The sequence below is a fragment of the Botryllus schlosseri genome, chromosome 8 (assembly GCF_051294905.1).
Source record: "Botryllus schlosseri isolate E-star chromosome 8, Bs_hap1, whole genome shotgun sequence".
Classification (NCBI taxonomy): domain Eukaryota; kingdom Metazoa; phylum Chordata; class Ascidiacea; order Stolidobranchia; family Styelidae; genus Botryllus; species Botryllus schlosseri.
Window position 1 is genome coordinate 13,749,418 of NC_137243.1, and position 18,641 is coordinate 13,768,058.

The 18,641-nt window shown below is 44.8% G+C and overlaps 2 protein-coding genes and 1 long non-coding RNA gene across 3 annotated transcripts in view; all 3 read left to right on the forward strand.

Moving 5' to 3' along the window:
* The window catches only part of LOC145444222 (uncharacterized), a 118,984-nt gene that overhangs the window by 32,535 nt on the left and 67,808 nt on the right, over positions 1–18,641 (forward strand). The window lies entirely within an intron of this gene.
* LOC145444051 (uncharacterized) lies at positions 4,941–5,849 on the forward strand. The gene is made up of 3 exons (XR_013916598.1): positions 4,941–5,201; positions 5,279–5,407; positions 5,465–5,849. It is a non-coding gene; the product is annotated as an uncharacterized LOC145444051 (long non-coding RNA).
* The window catches only part of LOC145444248 (uncharacterized), a 170,285-nt gene continuing 169,242 nt past the window's right edge, over positions 17,599–18,641 (forward strand). The window contains exon 1 of the mRNA XM_080322197.1: positions 17,599–17,602. The gene's annotated coding sequence lies outside the window, so the exon portion shown is untranslated. The remainder of the gene's footprint in view (positions 17,603–18,641) is intronic.

Sequence of the window (18,641 nt, forward strand, 5' to 3'; positions counted from 1 at the left end):
TTGTCGGATTTGGATTGGATTTGGATTAGACATTTTTTTCAGAACGGATTAGGATTTGGATTGGATTTACTTATTTTCTGGGAGATTGAAATGTCGTGTAGCGAATGGCGAGTCGACAAACTTTATTCAGATCAGTTATTAATGTACTTATGGTTACTAAGTTATCTTGAATCAAGTGAATAGTTGGTTGTGAAAGAAAATTTTCGAATCCCTCCATTGCATAAATTAGTATTTTTTCTGAATTTCCAGTTAGAATCGGATTAGGATTGGACATGGACTTGAATATGAAAAAGCTATGGATTAGGATTTGGATATGGATTTGAAGGTTCGGATTTGGATTGGATTAGGACATAGAAATTTCAAATCCGCTCATCTCTGCGGACTACCCACAGAGGCACAGAGATGAGGAGATTGCGAATATTAAAATCCCGCAAATACAAAATCCTGGAATCGTCGACTGACATTTGCTCGATGCTCTCATGAAAATTTGCAGTGTAAAATTCCATACATGCTTAGGGTACGGGCACGATCGCAAACCCATCGAGTTCGAATCCATATTTGGTAATGTCCGTTCTCGGTAGTGTCCACTGTCCATTCTCGGTATTGGTATAGAACCCCATTAGTGAATTAGAATGGTATAGACAGACAGAAATATTAAATATGATCACTAATCAGTGATCACTATATGTTGTGTGTATTTGGTGATACCTCTTGTCGTTATACTAACGATGTTGCTTCACCTTGGAGACAAAAGCGCACAAGTACAGCACACGCGCGTCAACGAAGAACAGCTACCATGTGATCACGACTGAATACAAGAAAACGCATTGCTCTATCAAGTATGCCGGACCCCAATTGCTTAACAGCATCTCGCCGGCTATCCGACAGTCGTCGAGCATGTCCGCATTCAAGTCGAAATATAAGCAATTTGTTCTAAATCAGAGGTTTCAAAACACGCGGCCCGCCAGATCATTTTGTGCGGCCCGCGACGACATTTTAGATTTTCATTAATTTTACAATATATAAGTGCCACATATATCTTTTCAAGTTTTCAAGTGAAAATTCACTCTTAAATTGCTCCGAAAGCCTGAAACTATTCATCAAACTTCACTGTCCGCGCCCATGCAGCAGAAGATTCACTATTTCGCCACATTTCCAATTCATGATGATAAACCTTGACCCTTGGACGATAGTAGTTTACAGCACTATGCTTATAGACGATTCGTGACTGAAATTTGTGAGTTAGACTGGACGCGACCTTTATTAGAATTACTCGGACTCATGCTGACTCGATGGCCAAATGAAAATGAGCCGAGGGGACACGGAGTCATGGGAAAAGTAATAGATCAGAAGGTCACAGCTTGGTATTTCGCTTACTAAGCAAGTAGTTATCGCAACCATTCGCAATCTATTAGTTACATCTTGGGTCGCTGAACCATGTTATCAAGGCCACTTAAATGTACTGAGTGCCGTAGCGGTACGCTTTAAGTTTAAACGATGTATCAACAATGGGTTGTTCGGCGTTCCGAAATCTCTGTAACTATGAGACATTCATTAATGTATTCATAATGTTATTTTCCGATCTGATATTCGAAGATAATTGACCATGAGCGTAATGACCCACTTATCAGGAGTATACCCGAATCCTGGACTGCATGGGTTACACTGCTAAACCCCAAATGATATCAGATCAATCTCCATCAGCAATCTGTTAAATTCACAATATTCATAGTAGCTGCAAAATTATAACGTGATAGCTTTGATGATAGCATTATATATTTTTCCGCTCACATGGCGTCTATATATCTTATAATTAATATCTATCAAGTACAACAACACTTCTATTCAAATAGTTATAAATGTGATGATTTTTTTCATGCCAGGCCTAAATTGATACAAGAGTAAATAACATTTTTATGATGCGTGTTGAATGTCAGTCTGCTGGATCGGCTCACTTTCAATAGGACAATTTCATCCCGCCAACTAAGGCCTACTTGGAAAGACATGGAATACCCTTATTGATGCTGCGGCCCGCGGCGTGGTAAAAACTGGAAAATTGGCCCGCGAGCACATTTGAGTTTGAGACCTCTGTTCTAAATCAATACTAGCCAGTCTTCAGGATTACCGGACCACGACCTATTATCGACCTCGCCCTCCACCACATGCCACCTCATTTTGTCGCTGGCGTCTTTCTCTGCATTACTTTTCATTCAGTGTGCATGCCTCTTATTTACTTCGCCTATAGGCTAATAAGGTGGGTGTCTGATCTTAAAGGCTACTCCAAGTTGTTTCGACACCTTCCTATCTTTTCATTGCATCCCAGTGATCACCATCCTTGTGATGTTTTGAAACGTTGAAAATATTAATATATCTGATTGATTGATTGATTGTTGCCCTAGCTCGCCCAGACATTGCTTCATTGACCATTTGCCACTATCATTTAATTTTTCTTCTATTTTCCTTTTTTAACTAACATTTTTTATAGCCAGACTGTTTAGAGCAGGGGTCACCAACCTTTTTGCAACCAAGGGCTACTTTTGGGTATTGATTGAAGCGACGGTCTACCATTTACTCCCACCGTTTACCCGTGCCAGACACAATTTCCGCTTTGATATTCATAGCATTGGGCAGGTATCGCATAGCGGTAAGACTTCTAAGAGATTCTTTTAAATAAAAACATCTCATTTCAACCAGCTAGCCACTAAGACTTTTTAAGAAATCACGAATTACTTCGCACCGTGTTTATATAAATTATATAACAACTGCAAGCTCAGATTTTGAAATAAATCTCGTCACACGCTAGACTGGACATCCTGTAATCTGTTTCTAAACCAGTCAGTGGGAGGCCTGGCATTGCATGCTATCAACTAGTGCGCTGTACTCTGGTAGCCTATGTAACTTACACTGCAACTCAGAGTGAGTGTTCCAGATGTGCATTAGTGAGGCGCGTTCTGTGGTTGTTATCTGATGAATGTCGTGTCCGCAATGGCTGATTCACAACGGAAAGTTGAACTATAAACACGCTTGCAACCTTCATAGCTGCTGCGCAGTGCGCATGCACCACTGTAATTTTCCGTGTCAACAAGGCACCAAAAGTTTGCTGCAGCCCCGTGGGCTTTGAGGTGGAGGTGATTTTGCAGTGGTACAATTTCAATCTCTAACTGTTCAGCATCCAGACATGACAGATTTCATTTTACCTGACAGCAGCATCGATTACAGAAAGTTAGAAACATGGTACTATAAATTGCGTCAAGTGTAAGAGAGACAAGTTGTGTCAAAAGATGCAATACACATTGGGCATACTGCATCTGCTAGTACGTCACCGCCATTTGCTACCTGATAGTAATGTTTTTTACTACTTTGGCATAGTCCGGGACGTCGAGCTACCATAACGGAACCCCCCACCCTTTCAAGAAGACCGTGGATGGCATGCCCTCATATCGCATGTATGGGCAGTACGCCGTAGGCCTATCCTACGTCTTCGATATCTTGTTATTCTACTACATGTTGGTATATTACTAATTGTAATTGGGGATATTTGATATCATCATTTCAAGTGATTATATATATGTATTGTCATTTCTAAGTCATATGTTATAGTGTGATTTAAACAACAATAGCTAAATCACTCAATTTATATATTTAAAAGCTCACTGGTGATAATCTGACGAATATTGGCAGATGCTGCTATTCGATCTATTTTTAGAACAGTCTCGCGGGCCACTCATCTGGTCCTCGCGGGCTACCTGGTGCTCGCGGGCACCAGGTTGGTGACCCCTGGTTTAGAGTCAAGTGTACCTGTTTGATGCTGGTGTGATCAGACTAGATCTTATCGATCATTCCCATGCACATTTTCTGTACCACCATCACTGCCGTGTGTTATGTATTTTGGTTGGATGAAAATAAAGACTCACTCTCTCTCTCTCTCTCTCTCTCTCTCTCTCTTTCTCTCTCTCTCTGATATGCCAGGACAGGTTAATTTCATAATGTAACGTCGAAGAACAGTTTAAGTTTACAACATTGTTGATATCATCTCCACTATCAGTACGAGTGATATGGGGTGTAGCATTTTCCTTTATCTAAAAAGGCGTTTGACTGCATAGATCCTGATATTCTCCTTTCAAAATTGGTGCGTTACTGATTCCGAGGCCCACAACTTGAGCTCATGAAAAGCTACCTCACTGGACGCCAACAAATGTTTTCAATCTCCGACATATTGTCCTCTGCTCAACTGGTTACCTGCTGTGGACTGTGGTGTAACCCAAGGCTCAGTTCTTGGGCCGGTCCTTTTCACATATATATGTCAACGACATTTTTGAATCCTCCTCAATCAATCAATCAATCGTCAGATTATATTTTCATCTGCCCAAGACACACACACAATAATATACAATCCGATATACAAGACACACAATCCGATGAAATGAACAGATAGGGGGATGCCGAACAAACAATCAGTTGGGGTCTCTTGAATTTATATCCACCTAAACCTATAGTGTCCGATGTCACAGTATTATTCGATGTTAATATTCTTTCATCGTCGAACCTTTTTATGAGCTTTCTTGCTCTCTTTCTTTCCTTATTACGTCTTTTTTCTTGACTTTTGTCTCCGTAAGAACAGCGACACACGGGGGACGAGGAGCCCACCTCCGACGTCTTTTACTTTTCATTCAGTGTGCATTTGTGCAATGTGCATGCCTACTCTTTACATCGCCTGGGCCTAAGGTAGGTGTCTGATTCCAAAGACTACTCCAAGTCGTTTCGACACCTTCCTATCTTTTCAGTGCATCGCAATGAACTGATCAAAATTGCTAATAAACCAAACCGAACCAAACCAATAAATCTCTCTCTCTATCCCTTTCTCTCTCTTTTCACTTATATTCTGCTTAACGCATCGGTGCGTTACGGCAGCTGCTACCAGCCACCACCACCACCACGCGTCCACTCACGCCACACCTGGCATGGCCTGAGTTCTGGTTATAGCGTGCTTCCGCGCACTCGGATGGGGGTGAGGCGGATATGGCTGTGTTACCGTTATGTACGGTCGGGCGCCGGGCGGTAGTGGTCGCGACGAGTGCCTCTAAGGCCGGTTTATACTGTATCATGTTTCATCCTTACAAACTTGCTAAGGATGCAGCCAGAATAACCCGCGTTATCTCTTTCGATGTTGAATGAATAGAGCATGTCATCGCACCTGATGGGTGAGTGTATACATGCCCATGAGTAATTTAGTTATACGTACAACGATCATGTGCAATTTTTACTGACTTTTGATCAGGTGGAGGGAATACTGGGTTCCGAATCAATAGCCCTTTGAAGCCTGTCTCAATGAATCTCACGTAGCCTCGCCAGCATTGTCGAATTCTGACATAGGCTATATTGCTAAGACGGGAAGATTCAACCTGAGGTATGTAGACTCTGCAATGATCTGGGTTCAAATCAAAACTTTCAATGTTTGCTGTAGGTTGTCAGAGGTGGGATTGGGCTTCCGCTCTCAGAGCCAAACATCTCAATAACGCATTTTGGTGACACAACGAAGTGCCAAAACGGAGGTCTTCTCAAGTGCGCACAATGTGGAAGCATTACGGGGTGGTATCATGAACTGGGTTATCCATTATTCGCTTCTTCAAGCGAATTCTTTTCCGCATATATCACAGCTATGATTTTTCGCATGGTATCAATATTCGGTGCCAGTCGCGGAAATTTTTTTCATTAATTGCGTTAGTGTGTGTTATCTTTTGCTTTGTGTTTTGTACTTCATCCCCATGTTTTTTATGTCCATGTATTGTATATATTGGTGTCCTGTAATCCATTCATTTGTGATGATTTAATAAATTCTTTGGTGGAAATCATAGTTGGACTGTCAATCAGGTTTATTAATATTTTCATCGTTTCAAAACCATCACAAGACTGCGACACAATGAAAAGATAGGAAGGTGTCGAAACTTCTTGGAGTAGCCATTAAGATCAGACACGACAGACACCCACCTTAGCCTAGGCGAAGTAAATAAGAGGCATGCACAGTGCACACTGAATGAAAAGTAATGCCGAGAATATAAGACGCAAGCGACAAAATGAGGTGGCACGTGGCGGAGGGCGAGGTCGATGTAGGTAGGCTTACCATACGTCCTATTTTTTGAAAGTGTCCTCGGAGGACGCCCTTATGTCCTCTTTTTTGAAAATTTAGGTCAGATTTAGAGGAAATTGCGAGTGATATGCCGCAAATTAGCGCAGAAGTTAAGCTCCGGCGGGTATTTCGGAGGGAAAAGCGGTGATTTTAGCTCTGAGCGAAAACACTGCGAGTAGTCTCTCAGTATGGCTCATATCACTACAAAGACCTTTTTTTTTAGTCATCCACCTGGCAATGTGGAGAGAAAAACGTTAATTTGAGCTCTGAGCGGAGGTGATGACCTTTTTTTTTTTTTTTTTTTTTAGTCAACCGATCACGAAGTGGGAAAAATTTATCGGTTTTTGAGAATTCTTCTCCGGTTTTGCAAGTCTGAAATTTCTGAAAAAGTGTCCTCTTTTTACATTTCCAAAATATATGGTAAGCCTAATTGTTAGGTCGTGGTCCGGTAATTCTGAAGACTGGCTAGTATTGATTTAGAAGAAATTGCTTGTATTTCGACTTGAATGCGGACATGCTCGACGACTGTCGGATAGCCGGCGAGATGCTGTTCCATAATTGGGGTCCGGCATACTTGATAGAGCAATGCGTTTTCTTGTATTCAGTCCTGATCATATGGTAGTTGTACGTCGATGACGCGCGTGTGCTGTACTTGTGCGCTTTTGTCTCCGAGGTGAAGTAGTCGTTGAAATTTTAGGGACATCGACCGCAATGGAACTGATACATAAACTTGGCATAATTTCTAGCTTTCTCATATCTTCTTAGTTTAGAACACCAAATCTTTTGAGAAGCGATTTATCAGTTCCGGGATGCCATGAGAAAATGAGGGTAAGAGATTTGAAGTGCAAACGCGGTCACTGGAATTTTCTTCATATTATTATATAGGCCTACTCGCAATTAGGTAGGGTTACCAATACCATACGTCCTCCCTTTTCGGTTTTTTTAAAGTGTCCTCCTTTTTGAGATTTTGTCCTCTTTTTGAGGAATTTTGGTCAAATCCATAGCAAAATTCGACTGAGATTACGCAAATCAGCATTGAAGTGACGCTCCAACGGGTATTTCGGGAGCGTAGTGGAAAGTTGACCTTTTTTAGTCAACCGACTGCGAAGTGAGAAAAAATTTTCAACTTTTTAGGATTTTCCATCGGTATTCTGAGTTTGAAAACTTTGACAAAGTCTCCTCCTTTCCCGATTCTCTCCTTTTTCCTTCCTGATTCCAAAATATGGTAACCATAAATTAGGGTTTCTCTCGAGGCTGGAGACCTCTTATTATATTTTCCATGTAACCTGCATATATCGGTTTCGCATTAGCGTTTTCGCTTCTGTGAATAACTAGTTTTGGTCAATGAAATGAATTCGCACTTTCTTGCCTTCTCGGAATCGGGTGTCAATGTCAGCGACCTGCTCCTAATGGTGACTAGAAACCAGCACCGAATTCGGGTGGTTATAATGTGGCCTACTCAGAGGTGGTCAGTATCGAAGTACTTCTACTTTTTAGAAGTACTCAAGTAGTTTTCCTCTACTTCTCGTACTTACTCAAGTAGATCTGATTTTCTCTACTTCTACTTCTACTTCATAATATTTTGTGATCTATACTTGCTTACTTTTCGCTATTTTCAGTTTGCCAAGTAGAAGTAGTTTAATCCCCCAATACGTAAGATAGCCTGAGAAATTTTGTGGCTGTTTTCACGGAGTATCAACATTTAATATTCATCAAAGTCAAGTAAAGCCCAGATATTTTGTTGCGCTTCACGCACAGTAGTTATGGAGTGACAAATATGTTTTCACGAAATCAGTGAATATAATTTAGGTACCGGATTGCTTGGTTCCGCTCACTCCGCATTGTCGCCCATATCAAATATTTCATCACAGTAAATATGGCTCACCATAACCTTTGAAAAGACCGTTTCGCAACCTAGCAATTACCTATCATATCGTAATCTAACAGCCCATTACGTGTCTTGCTAATCTGAAAAATCCAGCTTTTTTGAGCATTACACCTGTTTTAGCAGATCATCTTCGAAGCTTTATGGACAAAAGACATGAAATATATTTCCCTCTTTTTAGAAGTGGTATCTTTATTTCTGTTTCAATTGCGAGTATCATACTTTGAGTTTTAATTACTTTCAGTTCTTTTGTCTGCAGAACATACATGTTGATTGTTGAAGCATAAAAGCAAGTGTAGTAATGCCTCTATTTTCCGAAAATAAAGCTACGCTAAATATAACTGAGGCGTTAGTTCCTGCCCTCATCAAAGCCCTCGAAATCCACGACAGGTCTGTTCATGGCGCTGCTACAACTGAGTCTGGGTCCCCGCTCAAATTGGAAAAGCCGACTATCGCATCGGGATGCGATCCCGAGAGATGGTCGGCCTTCACGAGAGAGTGGCGTAGGCCTATGTATAAAACTGGCTGTCACATCTCCGACAACATGGCCTCTACTGCTCTCTTCCACTGTTGTGACTCCGAGCTACGTGCCGATATACTGAGGGATATCCGACGCGACATTGATGCCATGACAGTTGAAGATCTGCTCGCTGCGGTCAAGCGCTTGCATGGCTGTGAAAGACTAGTGCATCGACTCAGGCTCAGCAAGATGGTTCAGACCCCCGGCTCTAGCATCCGCACCTTTCTTGCTAGCCTGCGTGCGCGTGGTCAAGCTGCCTTGTGTCAGTACACATCGACCTGTCGGGAGGAGGGCTGCAACCACGTCTTCGATTACAGTTCTGAGATCATAAAGGACAACCTTATTCGGGGCATCGCCGATCCCGATATCCTCTCTGATATCCTCGGTGATGCTGCCACAGACCGCTCCCTGGAAGACACTGTCTCCTTCATCGCCAGAAAGGAACAGGGACGCCTGACGCACTCCGAGGTCGGTAATTTCCCTGCGACACCACAGTCTGCAGCTGCCGTTCAATCTTCCAGGATGTGCTGGGCCTGCGGCGGACGGGCCCATGCCCCCCGCAACGACCGTGACGCACGGAAAAGCAAGTGTGAAGCCTGGCATTCACTGTGCACGAAATGCTCGTCCGAAGGCCATTACACAAATTGCTGCAGGCAATGCCTAGACTGTGGGAAATGGGGCCACAAGGATAAATCGTACCGGCTTTGCGCGAAGCATAAGTCCAAGCAGTTGGAGGCCCGGACTGAATCCTCCTCCAGCCCTGCCGAAAGAACTGCTAGCTGCATCGACTCTCAGCTCTCGAATGATGCCCTGTGCTGCCCGTCGGAATCTCTCGAGGCAAAACAGATAGCATCACTTTCAGCTATGGTGAATAGACTCGATCATCACGTGTTCGATGATGGCTGGAAGGTGCGGCCATCCAAACCTCACCCTGTCGTACTGGTCTCGATGGACTTGCTTCCCGATGCACATTCTCTGCTGGGTCACCCCATTCGCACCTCCGCTCGGCTTTCCTCCATCCGGACTTACATGGTAGCTGACACGGGTTGCCAGAGCTCCATCATTCCCTTGTTCATCGCTGGGCGACTGGGCATCGACCGCCGTGATCTGCTCCCCGTTAAGCTAATCATGGAGGGTCCATCTCATGCAGACTTGGGCATAGTTGGTGGAATCGCTGTGGATATCAGTTTCGCGGGACCCGGTGGGACTGCGAGGACAGCCCGCATCATGTGCTATGTGTCGTCGACGCTTGACAGATCCTACCTCTGCAGGGAAGCCCTAGCCACGCTCGGCATCATACCGGAGGATTTTCCGTACAATCGTGGCTCGCAGGATGTTCATACGACGGCAGCGATCGAACAAAATGATCCTGCCTGCTCCTGCCCTCGCCGTGAACTCAGCCACCGCCCCTTCCCGACACCCTACCTCCTGGTTTAAAGCCAACTAGGGAGCATGTCGACCGATTGAAGGGCTGGCTACTGGATTACTACGGCTCGACTACGTTCAATGTATGCGAACACCAACCTCTGCCACTGATGACAGGGGAATAGCTGCATCTGCACGTTGACCCGGATGCCACGCCCGTCGCGACGCACAAACCCGCTCTGGTCCCCATTCACTGGCTAGAACAGGTGCACTCTGACCTATAGAGGGATGTACGCTTAGGAGTGCTCGAAAGGGTTGGTACAAATACCCCCACCACATGGTGCTCACGGATGGTTGTCACCGGCAAGGCAGATGGTTCCCCGAGGCGCACGGTCGACCTGCAACCTCAGAACAAGCACTCTGTACGACAAACACACCATGTCCCGGCGCCGTTCCACTTAGCGGATCGAGTACCCCAGGGCATGCTGAAAACCGTAACCGATGCCTGGAATGGCTACCACTCCGTGCCAATCAGAAAGGAGGACCGACACATCACGACCTTCATCACACCATGGGGACGCTATCGATACAAGGTTGCACCGCAAGGCTTCCTGGCGAGTGGTGACGCATATAATCAACGTTTCGACGCAATCATCTCTGACTTCCCAGACAAAGTGAAGTGTGTCGATGACACTTGCATGTGGGCGGAGGACATTGAAACTGCTTTTTTTCAGACGTGCCGATGGCTTGATTTATGTGCCCGCAATGGCATCACTCTGAATCCAAAGAAATTTCAACTTGCGCAAGAAGAAGTGAACTTTGCTGGATTGACGATCTCTATGACCAACATCCGCCCATGCACCAAGTTCCTCAACGCAATAAGGGACTTCCCTACACCTGCTGACATTACCGGGGTGCGAGCATGGTTCGGACTGGTGAATCAAGCAGCGTACACCTTTGCCATGGCACAGCAGATGACGCCATTCAGAGACCTGCTGAAACCGGCCCGGAAATTTGCTTGGTCTGAAGAATTGGAACGCGCCTTCCAGCTGTCAAAAGAAGCGATCATTTCTGAAATTGAGAATGGTGTGAGACTCTTCGACCCTAGCCGACCAACATGCCTCGCGACTGATTGGTCTGTAACCGGGATTGGCTTTTTCATGACACAGAAGTACTGCAAGTGCGCTCCTGTGACGCCGACCTGTTGTCCGGATGGATGGAAACTATGCCTGGTCGGAAGCCGTTTTACTCACCTAGCGGAGAGCAGATACGCCCCCATTGAGGGCGAAGCACTGGCTGTCGCATATGCGCTCCACCAAACGAGATATTACGTCCTTGGGTGCACCCAGCTGATCGTCGCCACTGATCATAAGCCTCTTGTGCGGGTCTTCAACGACAGGTCCCTGTCGGACATCACCAACAGACGGCTCCTCAACCTCAAGGAAAAGACCCTTGGATACCGCTTTCAGATTGTCCACGTGCCCGGCAAGAGCAATCACGTTGCAGACGCTGCATCCAGGAACCCCCATGGCCCTCCCGTCAGGCTTGAGCTGCCCGGAGAGGCACCCGAAACTTATCTCACACCGCGCCGCCCTACCGCCGTGTCCAAGATTCCAAGACTGATCGACGATGAGCCAGACTTTGCTGACGATGCTTCAACCGTGGCTGCCGTTACTGCCAGTCTTCGGGCCTCGACGACTGTTGTCACATGGGACATGGTACGTGAAGCTACCTCTTCTGATAGCGACCTTCAGCAACTGAACCTGTATATCAGTGAAGGATTTCCGACCGACCTCCGCATCATGCCTGCTAGCTTGCGTCCTTACCACAGGTTCTCGTCGATGCTGATCACTGTGGAGTGTGGACGGCGTTATTCTTATGGGACAACGGATCGTGATACCCTCGAGTCTGCGTCATGAGATCCTGACCGCGTTGCATGCCGGGCATCAGGGCACTTCTGCCATGAATGCTAGGGCGAGGGACTCCGTTTTTTGGCCACTGATCACAGTCGACATCTCTCGCATTAGAGACCAGTGTGGTCACTGCCACAGGATCGCGAAATCTAACCACATGCAGCCTCCAGCCGTCCTGACACGCCCAGAGTAGCCTACCCTTTCCAGATGATCTGCAGTGATTACTTTTCTCACAATGGCAAGGACTATGTTGTCATTGTCGATCGGTACTCTAACTGGCCGATTGCGTGTCACTCGAACTCTGGTGCCGATGGACTCATCTCACAGCTACGGCAAACCTTCGTGACTTTTGGCATTCCAGAAGAGCTGACTTCTGATGGCGGGCCACAGTTTACTGCTGGAAAGACCCAGGCATTCTTGAAATCGTGGGGCGTAACCCACAGAGTATCTTCGGTCGCCAACCCACACGCGAACTGTCGAGCCGAACTTGCAGTCAAGACGGTGAAACTATATAGAATGTAAACGTTTACATTCTATAGTGAAACGGATGCTCATGGACAACACATCGAGCGGCGGCTCATTGGATGTTGACAAATTCCAACGAGCTATGTTGCTGTACCGCAATTCCATTGACCCGGTGACTAAGGTCTCCCCTGCGATGATCATATTCGGACGCCCTATTCGCGATGCTATCCCGATCCCATATGCGCGCTACGTACCCCATGAATCATGGCGAGAAATTGTAGCCCACCGGGAACTTGCCATGGCACGGCGACACTGTCGCGAATACGAAAAATGAAGCGAACACACCAAGATGCTGCCTGCTTTGAAAGTCGGTGACCATGTATACCTGCAGAATCTAGTTGGGAACCATCCGAAACGCTGGGAGAGAACAGGCGTTGTCGTCGAGGTGCGCCAGCATCACCAGTACGTCATTCGCGTTGACGGGTCTGGCCGCGTAACCATACGAAACCGACAACACTTGCGCCGCTTTACGCCATTCTCAGTGCCCGGACACCCGACATTTACAACGACACTGCTTCAGGATCCTGGACCCCGAGGTCCATACCACACCGCCTGCTGCCTCAGAACCAGCCGCTCAGCCGGAAAACTTGCCTAATGATGTCTACGAGCCTCCTGCAACGCCGACCCCACGGCCACCGCTGGCCCTGGCTCGCTTACAGCCATACAACAAGCCAGGACTGTCAGAATCTCATCCCTTGCCTAGGTCACGACGCGCTGTCGTCGATCCTTGAGAGAGACTGTCTTTTGTGATAATATCGCCTTGGCACTCCAAGACTCGTCTGTGGGGAGGGGAGATAGATAACCATGCTATCTCTCTCTACAGATCCTAGTCATCCTTTTCCTCACCCTTACTTGAGACTGAAATGCTAGGGGGGGAAGGATAGCAATTTACCATTTCGTTGCAATACGTTTCTTTCTGCGTTGTGATATTTATTTCCATTCTGTAAGGCTGTCGGAAAAGTATTTCATCCTTTGATATGCTTAGTAAATATAGGTAGACATACATGTTTGTTTACTACTTACTTACTTGAGTAGATTTAAAGTCAGTCAATTCTACTTCTACTTCAAGTAGTTTCAGATGGGATATTGAAGAAGTACTTCTACTCGTACTTGAGTAGATTTTTTCTTCGCTACTTCTACTTCTACTTGAGTCGCTTTCTTGACTACTTTGACCACCTCTGGGCCTACTCGACATGAGCTGTCTTGATGGACTAATGGAAGTATTTCTTACTAAAAATCTCAACATTTGTAAGAAATGTGCTGGATAATATACACGCATTTTTCAACTTCGCGGACCGGATGAAATCATCTGGCGGGCCGTAAGTTTGACAATGACTCCCCTGGTGTATACTCAAAAGTGGCTAGCAGGTCACTGTGGAAAAGACGTCCCTCGGGGTAACAAGAGTGATCATATGGTTACGAATTCAATTTATTGCAAATATTTTCAACTTTCAATACATCTCAGGACTGCGATACAATGAAAGGTGTTGAAACGACGAGTAGGCTATATAGTCAGCATCGAAATCAGACACCCATCTCGTCTAGGCGATGTAAAAAAGGAGGCATGCAAACAAAAGACAATATAATATAAAAGGACATGTGACAAAATAAGGTGGCATGTGTCGAAAGGCGAGATCGATATGCCAGGTCGTGGTCCGGAAACGTAGAGGGCTAACTAAGTATTGATTCAGTAGAAATTGTTTGTATTACGACTTGAATGTGGTGTGGAGTGTGGACAGGACATATGCTCGATGACTTTCGGATAGCCGGCGAGATACTGTTCGCTGTTCCACAGATCAGGTCCGGCATATTTGATAGAGCAACGGATTTTTTGTCCACCATCTGGTAGTTGCTAGTTATCCAAGTCTGACTATAGATAACTAACCTACGGTAGGTTAGCTATCTATAGTCTGACTGCGACATCGGGCAACTTTAGACTGAGGTGAATGCCAGATTACGAGACTGCAACTGCTGTTCGTTTCGGCATCCTCCTATCTGCGTTCATTACATCGCATTGTGTGTCTTGTCTATCGCATCGCATTGTACATTGCGTGTATACATCTTGAGCAGATGAAAATATAATATGGCGTTCGTCGGTGCGCCAGAGTTCAAGTTTAGCTCGTATTTCAACACTTTTTCTAGAAAAAAAGAGGACAAATTCCGAAAAAAGAGAACACGTATGGTCAGGACCGTAACAGCTTTTCGTCAGGTCTTAGCCCCCCGTAGGGTGATAAAACGAGCTTCCGAGGCTCAGCCCCCAGACCCTGTACGCTTTTTGCCGCTACATATCAGCCACATATGATGTACTGTTTAGTGCAGGGCAGTGTTGAGATGAAGTCACTATATACCTTCGAGTCACGAGTCATTGCACATTTGACTCGAGTTAAGTCAAGTTACTCGATTGTTGGAGGTGAGTCGAGTCAAGTCGAGTCAAGTCAAGTCAAGTCACGAGTCAAGCCACAATTCAAGTCAAATTGCCTTTTCAAAGTATGGGGCATGATAACGTCATTGCATTTTGCTAGCTGTCTGAAATTCAGATTGAGTGGTTATTGATTTTGAACCGATGAACGAATATAGAGTTGAATATACACGCAGGAAGGCGCTGTATCGCTCACATATACGTAGAACTGCTAAACCTCAGTTTAGTTACCAGCCAAAATAGAGAACAGATACGAATTGATAGGATGCAATTACCCATTTACAAATCGATATGATACAATTCGAGCCTGCGCCAATGGTTGAGGACTATACAAACTATATTCGAATTCAATTTCAATAAAACAAGAGGTTTGGTTAAGGTAAAAACAGAGAACAGAAATTACTTTACTTTACTAGTTTACAACAACGTAAGCTGTAAGATTCGATCACTTCGTTTGCGGTCAATTTATTTGTGAGAGAACAATTAATGGAGGCCCTGTAAAACTCACGATAATAATGATTGGTCGCTCTCACGGGTTACACCAGCGTTTCGCGAACAATCCGAAGATAAGCAAGATACAGTAATTTTTATCGACGCCGATTACTTGATGACTTGAAATTGACTCGTGAATTTTGCTTCGAGTCACGAGTCAATTCACATTTCTGATACGAGTCAATTCAAGTCATGCAAAAAGGGTGCATCGAGTCAAGTCATGACTCGAGTCATTCCAACACTGCCATAGTCTACCGCAATCCCCACTACTTGCTTATTACGTCAAATGATAGTGACTGCAGTTTATTCTTTATCGTGTGTGTTTGTTTGTTTGTTTTTGGGGTATTCATGGTGTTTGTCGACTACTATGGTCATTTACACCAGGCCGATATTATTCTTATTTCCCGTAACGTGTGTGTGTGTGAGTAGAGTGGAGTGAATGTTCGTCAACACGAAAAGGCTTGCATTACCGGCATTTAGCTACACATGTACTCAGCCGTTAAGAATTTATATCCTGGTAAATTGGGAAAAACTCAAGCCCTCGTTCGTATATACATTATACCAGGGCGCGCAACGTACGGCTTGCGGTCACAGTCTGCCGCAATTCTCCACTACTTGCTCACTACGTCAAATAATCGTGACCGCTATCTACTATGTCAAAAGATATGGAAATCGCCAAGACGCACACGATTCCAAATTGATACTTCTTTACTGGCAAATAAATTTACCCTGCGGGATGTCATTTGTCCTGTGGGGTTCAGATCGCCAGGACAGGAACATTCGGCGCCAGCCATTTAGGCACCTATATGGACAATTAAACATAGCCTATATGCATTAATTTGTATAATCGAAGTTTTCGGTCAGCAAAAGGCATTCCTTTTCGGCCAAGGTCCTCTCGCTGCTGATCGTTCTGGCACACTTCTCGGAGTCGCATGTTACATGGCCTACAACAGTGGTTCTTAATCTTGCCTCCAGCGCCCCCCAGGGGGCGCTGGCGATTTTGAAGGGAGGCGGAAACGCTCAGGGGGCGATATGGGGGGCGCTGGGCTTAGGGGGGCGGTATGGGGGGCGCTGGAGAAAAATGGCTTCGCAGTAGATGATGTGGTAGTATGACATATCCTTAATGAGTATATTCAGAGCGAATTAACACCGAAAACTTAGATATTTATAGCCTACAAAAGACATATAGGTTTAATTGTCCATAGGCGCCTAAATGACTGGCACCGAATGTTCCTGTCTTGGCAATCTGAACCTCAGAAGACGAATTCCATCTGGCAGGGAAAAAGGTACAAGTGTAGTAAAGGCCGTAAATAGTAACGGGGTATAATGGGAACACTGAGTATAGTTAGTGAAGTGTTGCACTATGTACATGTATATGTTGCACATAAATGGGAAATATGCGGGTTGATTGGGTAGTACGACCCATATGGAACATGTGAAAAAAAAGCCCTAGGATGTTAAAACGTAGATTTGCCGTATCCAGAAATTACGACTGGAGTGGGCGTTTGCGAGCAAGCTGTAAAATCCAAAAATATCTCATTTTGTGCAGAAGCATACCGACAACATTATGCGCTCGGTAAAAAAGGGAAATATCATACAAATGCATGTATCCAATCTTGAATTTTACTGGCGTTGTTTTGGGTAAGGTTTGGCGGCGGGAGATATATATAGCGCGCCATGAATTAGATTTTAAAAATCGGACAGACCAAGACGACGATTAAACAATGAGGGAGGTTATTCATGCAATAGGCGCCAATCACAACAGAACTGGACTAAAGTGACACGTCTGGAACTGACGGTCAGATATAGCCCTTACGAGAATGTGGTTTTCACATATAGCAATGTAAATTTAAAATGGCGACATGTTTTAATAGGTTTAAGTAGTTCGTTTCAGGAAATCTACACCCGTGGAAATTGTTAGTGACGCAACGGCGGGCTTCGGCAAAAGTAATACCAACCACTCCGGTTTTCTCCCCGACCGAGTCAATATCATTTCAAGTGAATTTATCATTAAATCTCCGAATGCAACATCGGTGACGGGTAAGCAAGATAATTTCCATCATGCTACCACACTGGTGTATTTATCAGTCGAATGGCGACGAACGGAGTAGGGCGACTCGATGCAGGAGCTGACTACGACCACCCCTGTATCACGCGAATTTTGCACCACGAAATATACGTCAATTGACCTCAGCTTTACCGTTATCGCTAAAGAAAACCAGCTACCTGACAAGCATCTCGAAAGTATCACAAATGAAGGGGAACACATACATACATCGTAAGAAACCTTTCATCGGTGGTGAGCAATTGGGAGTAGTTTCAAAATGTTACCCAAGCTGCCATAATTGTTGTATTAATAATGATAATGTGGGTGGTGTCTCGTTAACGCAATAAACGCATTAGCGCGGAATGATTGAAAGGCATAATAGCGATTACTAGTGACGTATATGGACATTGGACATCTTAGGTCATTACTCGGAAAACGACTAGCATGAAAAGAACAACAACCCGATAGTATGATTGCTTCGAAAATGTGTTCTCGGAAACGTATTGCTGGAATAGAGCCCGTGTTTCTGTAATCCGTCTGTGTGCATGGACTTTAAATTGAACTTATGACCATATGTCTAGTTTTATAGGTAGATATCAGGCTTGATTAGACTGGCCCGGCTCAAACGATCAAGGTTTTGGTCCGGCCCGCGACGCTAAATCGAGTTTGACATTCCCGTCTATGGTTGACCGTATACGATAGATCAGAATTAAAGGCGATAGTTACTATCGTCATTTGCGTCCGGTATAAAGCACTCCGTAATGACAAAAGTGATACAACATCGCGCAATGAGGCTGTACGTACACGTGTGGTAATATTGAATGTTAAAATGCAAAAGTATTGGCGCACAAGCACATACTGGGTATTCAGTCAGTAAATTGCCTCTACGCGTGAGATCTGTAATTTCTCTAAATTCGGTTTTAACTTCCGGACGCCCGTTTACCAATAAATAAAGGCTCTTAACTTGAATTGACCATTGTGACGCGAGTCCACTTTACCTCGGCATTTTCATTCATCGGCCTGGTTAAACTATTTGTAAAAGTGTCGCACTCGTTTCTGCGGTCATGGGCTAAATTGATACATGAATGCTTGCTTGCTTGCTATAAATTGGTTGTGAGGATAATTCCCTTGGTCCACTAGTTCTTTTTGGACGCATGGCGAGACTCAATATCACCTCGGTTAAAGTTTAAATCGTACAAGGCATATGGTGCCAGCCATCCGGCCTGGGTAACGATCCTGCATGGTCGGGGCAGTACTTGTTCTGCCCAACATATTTCGATCAAAATGTAAATTTTTAATTAATGATTTCCTCCATAGAAATCACCACACGGAGTGTGTAAAACATTAT